The sequence below is a fragment of the Erpetoichthys calabaricus genome, chromosome 6 (genome assembly GCF_900747795.2).
Source record: "Erpetoichthys calabaricus chromosome 6, fErpCal1.3, whole genome shotgun sequence".
Taxonomy (NCBI): Eukaryota; Metazoa; Chordata; class Cladistia; order Polypteriformes; family Polypteridae; genus Erpetoichthys; species Erpetoichthys calabaricus.
Window position 1 is genome coordinate 10,686,865 of NC_041399.2, and position 7,772 is coordinate 10,694,636.

Consider the following 7,772-nt stretch of genomic DNA (forward strand, 5'->3'; position numbering starts at 1 on the left):
ATACATAGGTAATTGTATTGAATTAAATCAATAAAATGCTTAAAAAAAGAAGGTAATTTTATTTTGAGCAAAAATTTTGGCAGATCTATCTATCTCATATGTGTCTTTCCTTTCATGTCTGTCTTTACAGACACATAGTATCCTAATATTTATTCATTGATATATAAAAAAGTATTTATACCAAGAAAATATTTGCCCCGTCTAATCTTTGCATTATTAAATATTCTTCTTGTTTGGTCTGATGTTATCGGTGGTAGTTACATATATAAGAATATCTGTGAGGGAAAATGTAATCTTTGGAATGCAAAATAATAAAACAGGCCATCATCCGCTGAGATAACACTGATACTCGTCACTTCTGAATTTAGTTCGATTAAAGGAATAATAAGAGTCAGCTGCTTGAAGATTTTCCTTAACAGTTATTCCCACTCAAAATAAATCAAACATACCTACCACATTACATCTCGCCTAAAGAAGGGGCCTGAGTTGCCTCGAAAGCCTGCATATTGTAATCATTCTAGTTAGCCAATAAGAGGTCATTTTGCTTGACTTCTCACTACCACAGCACTAAAAGAGTGTAGATGTTAGCACACTGATACTAAAAATACATCTTTCCACAATTTAAAAAAAATATTCCTGAAAACTGAAAGAGTCACAGTTCTACTTCTAAGGCTCTTTTTCCTGCACACTCTTTTTCTAGCAGCCAATACCATGCTACCTGATGGAGTCGATGCTGAACGAAGGGTTAACAGGTAGTTTGGTTTCAGCCACAATCTTTTGTTTTTTTTTTCCATTCTGTCATGGTATGTAAAACATGAGATACCAGGCAGACACGCTTCTCTTCTGTTTGTGGAGTCCCAAATTCCTCTGAATGGGCACTCAACTCAACTAACCTATAACTGAAAATAAAATCAAACGTGCTTGATTTTTTTTGGACAGAGTCAGAGACCCCCGTGACCCTGTAGTTAGGATATAGCCGGCTGGATAATGGATGGATAGATGGAGTCAGAGACTAGTTGTAGTGAGTTGCTGGGTTTGTCACAATAGGTGACATCATGAGAGTGTGCTACCATCTGACTCCGATTCGCCAAAAGATTATGTAAACGAAGGCTACGGCCAAAAATTGCTGGAAATGTTGTCTAATGTGAGTCGCTGCTCATCTATTTATTGTTATCTGCCCTCCTTTTCAATAAGAGGATCACTCTGAGGTACAATTCCACTTGGCAACACTGGATATGAAGCAGGAGCCATTCCCAAATGGGACAGCAGCACCTTACAGGGCACATTCAGTCACACAGCTTTAGTGTCGGACCATTAAGACCCCCCAGTTAATATAACGTGTAATATATCTGTGAGAGAAAGAGTCCTCTTGTTTTCAGATCTGAATAAAGACAGGCTTATAGGATTATTATTGTCACATACACAGAGTACAGTTACATTTTTACTTACACGTGATAATCAAAATACCAAACGTTACCACTCTCTGACACAATAATTAGTGAGTAGCATAAGTAATACTAATAAAATACATCACTGAGGAGAGGCAAAGTAGATAGATAGATAGATAGATAGATAGATAGATAGATAGATAGATAGATAGATAGATAGATAGATAGATAGATAGATAGATAGATAGATAGATAGATAGATAGATACTTTATTAATTATTCCACTTGCCTAGCTGGAGAACTGATTGAGTGAGTCACGTTGTACAAGCATTTCACAAACCTCTGCACCCTGAGTGGAGACTAGCGAATATTATCTCATTAAATATAAAAGATGGTCAGGCTGATCCAGATAACTATAGCCCAAGTAAGAGTAACGTGCAACACAAATAAATTAACAGAAGGAATTATTAAGTAAAAGATGGAGTAGCACATGTTTAGAAAAGGAGTGTAAGTAAAAAAATATGGGATCAGAAGAGGAAGGTTGTGTTTCAGTAATACGCTGGAGTTTGATGGGGAAGCAACAAAGGCAGACGATTAGAGTGGTGCGTTATAATATTATTTATTTTGAGTATTAGAAAGCTTTTGATTAAGGTGCCACATGAGAGGTTAGTCATCAAACTAGAAGAAGTGTGGTGTGTAGGTGGGTATAAAATTGGCTCAAACATGGGAAAGCAAAGGGTAATCGTGAATTAGGTGATGTTATAAGTAACTAGCCGTCCCCCACAGCTTCGCCCGCGTATTAGTGAAACAGGACAGTGAGGAAGGCCCTGCCCGGCTCCCAAATCCTGACGTCACTCCTCCCCCTCCCCTCGGCCCGCAGCCTCACTCTCGGATTAGCGCACATACATCGCTCCTGCAAGCAAACTATGATTCTTAGCGCAATGAGAGAAGTCGCAAAATCAACCGGAATGTTCAAGCAAATTCTAGAAAAAAAAAAACAATCTAAATCCGTTAAGTAGTTCTGTCGTTCGTTAACTAAGCGAAGTTAGGGTTACGCCCCGAGGGTGGTGCATGAGTGAGGAGGGCCCCGCACCCCTCACCGCAGCCCAATGAGTCTCTCTTGGATTTGCACTAATGAATCAGTACCGTAAGTGAACTATGATACTTAGCGTGATGAGAAAGTCATAAAGTCAACGGAGTGTTCGAGCAAATTATAGAAAAAAAAAAAAGATCGAAATCCTTTAAGTAGTTCTGTTGTTCGCTAACTAAGCGGAGTGAAGGTTACGCCCTGAGGCAGACACGTGAATGAGGAGGGCCCCTCACCCCTCAACGAAGCCCAATGAGTCTCTCTCGGATTCGCGCTAATAAATCAGTACTGCAAGTGAACTATGATAGCGCGAAGAGAAAGTCGCAAAATCAACGGAGTGTTCAAGCAAATTATAGAAAAAACAGATACCAACAGGTCTAAAAAAAGTATAAGAAATTTCGTAGTTGGACCACAAAATGTTTAAAACCGTTTCTTAGCGAGCACCTATGGGCCAAGGGTAACCTACATTCCAAATTTCAAGTCCCAAGTCCTCATGATTCGAGAGATTTCGTGATGAGTGAGTCAGTGGTATTTGGCTTTTATATATATAAGATATCCAGACGTGGTCAGTGTTGTGGCCGTTACTCATTTTAATATACATAAATGATCTGGACAAGAATAAGATGGTGAAGTTTGCAGATGATACCAAACTAGGTGGAAAATGCAGAAAGAGCTCATTTGTTACAGAGGGATTTGGACAGCATATATGTGGCTTTGTGGCTGATGAAATTTAATGTCAGTAAATGTAAAAGATTACATGAAAGATGTAGAAATGTTATAGAAAGTACCTGGAAGGCATAGTGGACTCTTCACTATCTACTTCCACTGGACAGAAGTGATCAAGATGGCAAACAGGATTTTCTTATTTTTAAACATCTACGTGTGGAAGTGTGTGTGTCTGTTTGTCCAGCCCGGAAGTGCGAACCTACAGCATGAAGCGTGAAAAGAGAAACTCACTTAGCTGCTAATACACAAGCGAATCGAGAACATTCGGCAAAACAAAACCTCTGAAGAAAGAGAAATTCGCTTAGCTGCTGATAGACAGAAAAGGCGAGTACGTTAGCACAATGAAAAAAGAGAACCTTGGTTTGCTGCTAATACACAAGTGAGGTGAGCAGGTCGGCAAAATGAAACCTCAGAAGAGAGAGAAACTCGTTTAGCTGCTGATAGACAAGAGGGGCCAGCACGTTAGCAAAAATGAAACCGCCGACAAAAGAAAACCTCGCTTAGCCGCTGATAGACAACGGAGTCGAGCATATCGGCAAAACGAAACCGCTGACAAAAGAAAACCTCGCTTAGCCGCTAACGGAAAAGCGAGGCGAGCACATCAGCAAAACGGAAACTCTGAGGAGAGAGAAACTCACTTAGCCACTGATAGACAGAAAAGGCGAGCACGTTGGCACAATGAAAAAAGAGAATCTCGCTCTTCCGCTAATACACAAGTGAGGTGAGCAGATTGACAAAATGAAACCTCCGAGGAGAGAGAAACTCGCTTAGCCGCCGATAGAGAACGGAGTCGAGCATTTCAACAAAACGAAACTGCCGATAAAAGAGAACCTGCTTTGCCGCTAATGCACAACCGATGTGATTGATTGATTGAAGTGCTGGAATCCATTGTTTCTAGTACCCTGGGCTATATACAGCACAGCCTTACACAGCTAGTGTTTTATCACAAAGTGTGGAGAGCAAGTTAAAGGAGGTTCAGCTCAGGCTTTATAACACACTGGTGAGGCCTCACCTGGAGTACTGTGTACAGTTTATGGTTTCCATATTACAAAATAGACATAGCAGCACTAGAAAAGGTCCAGAGGAGAGCAACCAGGCTGATTTTACAGGGGATACGTTATGTAGAGACGCTGGAGGAACTGAACCTTTTGAGTGTGAGAAAAATGGAGATTAACTGTGATGTGGCAGAAGTGTTTAAAATTATGAAAGGAATTAGTACCGTCAATCCCAGCTGTTACTTTACAATACATTATGCAACAAGAACAAGGGGACACGGTGGGAAACCTGTCAAGATTTCATGCAAATGTAAGACAGTTTTTCTTAACGCAAAGAGGCACAACAGTGGGAATAAATGGTGTTCATGTGGTGGAGAGAGTAGGACTTTAGGGAGCTTCAAATCTCGACTTGATGTTATTTTGGACAAACTTGGTGAATGGGATAGGTGAGCTGGTTGGGCTGAATGGCCCGTTCACATGACGCCTTTTCTAATGTTTTAAAAACCCAGATTGGTGATACACTGTATTATGATATTCTGATTGTGACCCGACTACAATTATGAAACATCAGTAGAGGCTGTCTTGTAAATTATGACACTTTACCTGCTGTACCAATGTTATGTATCTGTTTTTCATGGTGTTGTATGCTTTAATTTGTTCTGTAACTTTTTGGAAAAATTCTTGACCAAGATAAAGTGCAGCGCATGATTGAACACAGGGGCCGAATCATTGGGGTCAATCAAACATCTACAGAACCAGATATGTTCAGGCGTCCTTCGAAAGCAGTGGTTCTCAACCTTTTCTATGACCCACACCCCAAGAAAATTTTTATGTTTGCATGCCCTACAAAAGGTATATCACATTTGAAGATGAAGAAGTCACATTTCTCATTTTTGAGCCACTCAGAAATTGAACCACATGCAGTATTTTGGGTGCACAAACTGAACTAAAAAAAAGCCTTTAAATTTAAATATAAACTGAGCAATTTATCTTTAGAATTCTCAATAATCTTGAAAAATGTGTCCCCTGTGAAGCTTTGACACTCGATTGATGATCCTGGGGTCGAAGCATCAAGTGCTGAGAAGAAATGACACACGATCAATGATCCAGAATTTTAGGGAATTGAAGACCCTGTTGATGCAGTACCAGTGCACCTCTAAGCTTTGCTCCCCCAGTAACACCTGCACTGCAGTTCAAAAACAGATATGCCACACAGCTCAAATTGCCCCATTTCTGCCAGGACCACCAGTGAGAGAGATTGGCTGACTGTAAGCAGCAGGAGTTGTCTCCATTTCAGTCCCCCTTAGCAAAAAATGTCAATCAAACCTCAAAATCAGTGATGTTTCATGATCAGGGCTGGCACAGAAATCATTACTAGACCTCATTCTTCTTTATGGGTCATTGCAAGATCCAAAATCAATTTTCCTAAAAAAAAAAAAAAAAAAAAGTTATTCGCCTTTACAAACAATACACCAGTAGCGAGGAGCCCGCGAGAACGTGGATTTCTGAGACTCATTCACAGGTGACAACAGTGCATGCAATGCTTGATTCTTTTCATATTGTAGAACAGGAGCACTGAGTAATAAATAACCTACAAATGATGGCACACTGCAAGACACCGATAGATAGATAGATAGATAGATAGATAGATAGATAGATAGATAGATAGATAGATAGATAGATAGATAGATAGATAGATAGATAGATAGATAGATAGATAGATAGATAGATAGATAGATGTTAATTTTGGTATAGTAGGCAGGATTAGATAGATAGATAGATAGATAGATAGATAGATAGATAGATAGATAGATAGATAGATAGATAGATAGATGTTAATTTTGGTATAGTAGGCAGGATTAGATAGATAGATAGATAGATAGATAGATAGATAGATAGATAGATAGATAGATAGATAGATAGATAGATAGATAGATGTTAATTTTGGTATAGTAGGCAGGATTAGATAGATAGATAGATAGATAGATAGATAGATAGATAGATAGATAGATAGATAGATAGATAGATAGATAGATAGATAGATAGATAGATAGATAGATAGATAGATAGATGTTAATTTTGGTATAGTAGGCAGGATTAGATAGATAGATAGATAGATAGATAGATAGATAGATAGATAGATAGATAGATAGATAGATAGATAGATAGATAGATAGATAGATAGATAGATCGATAGATAGATAGATAGATAGATAGATAGATAGATAGATAGATAGATAGATAGATAGATAGATAGATAGATAGATAGATAGATAGATGTTAATTTTGGTATAGTAGGCAGGATTAGATAGATAGATAGATAGATAGATAGATAGATAGATAGATAGATAGATAGATAGATAGATAGATAGATAGATAGATAGATGTTAATTTTGGTATAGTAGGCAGGATAAGATAGATAGACGGCCGGACAGACAGACAGACAGGTGAATATTGTACACGCTGCTCTTGATTCTTTTCATATTCTAACGTAGAAGCACTAGCTAATAAATGACCTACAAATGGTGGCACACAGCAATGCACTGATTGCACCTTGATAAAGTCACACACCGCACCTCACTCGATTCTGGCAAATCCCTGCACAGCCTTCGTCTTGGCCACACCCCCTGAAATGTCATTTTCAAACCCTTTGGGAGTGTAGGCACGCCAGGTTGGGAACCTTTGCTCTAGAAAAGTTTGATTGAATTGTGAATGACTTGACTCATCCTCTGCACTACAAGTTCCGAAAACAATGGAATCAAACAATGCAGAATAAAAGCAAAGCGATTTAATAATTTGTACGTTTAGCTGTTAATCTATTTAATGGTGATGCGTAGATTAAAGAGGACTGAATTGAACATTTTGTGTTTTCCTTTTTCCTTTCATTTGTAAATGAATTCCTTACTTTGCCAGATATTTTTTGTTATTCAGTTGTGATGCACATGACCAATGGAAACTTCCATTCAGGGATAATAACGTTTACTTTGACCTTCTATCAATATCGATGTTTCAGTATTGTATAATACGCCTGTCACCTTTCTTTTTTTTGTCTTTGTTTTTTTTTCTTTTTTGTATTTCTCCATAAGTCATTCTAAATGTGTTCATGTAAACTTCTAAAGATTCACACGGATTCACATTGCAATGATCGGATATCTTGCAGCCAGCCCAGGTGTCTTAGCCCTGCTATGATTTACCCGGAGAGTCATACACCACAGTCCTGCTCTTTTCCATTGTTATCTGGTTTTTGATGTTCTTGCTAGTTTATTGTACAATTTGTTTTTAATGATGTAAGATAATTTTTACTTGTGTTGTAAATAAATATTTTCTCTGATTATGTAATGAATATTGTCTGCACTGTTTTCATTTCGCCGATCTTTGTTGCATTTCTCGTCCGTTATAGGAGATGGACGTCTGAAACAGAGCTCCGCTAGCATCGGCTTTATTTTCCCACGTATTTCATATTATTTAGAGGTATCCTGTATTTAACGCGACCAAGGAACTTCCACTACAATATACAAGCATGAGTAACAAGAAGAAAAGTCAGAAAGAACCAGAAAAGAAACTTAAAGCTGCATC

General features: G+C 38.4%; 1 long non-coding RNA gene across 1 annotated transcript; it reads left to right on the plus strand.

Annotated features, from left to right (window-relative positions):
* Positions 1–7,539, plus strand: LOC127528446 (uncharacterized). Its single transcript, XR_007935342.1, has 2 exons — positions 1–3,585; positions 3,923–7,539. It is a non-coding gene; the product is annotated as an uncharacterized LOC127528446 (long non-coding RNA).
* The last annotated feature ends 233 nt before the right edge of the window (positions 7,540–7,772 follow it).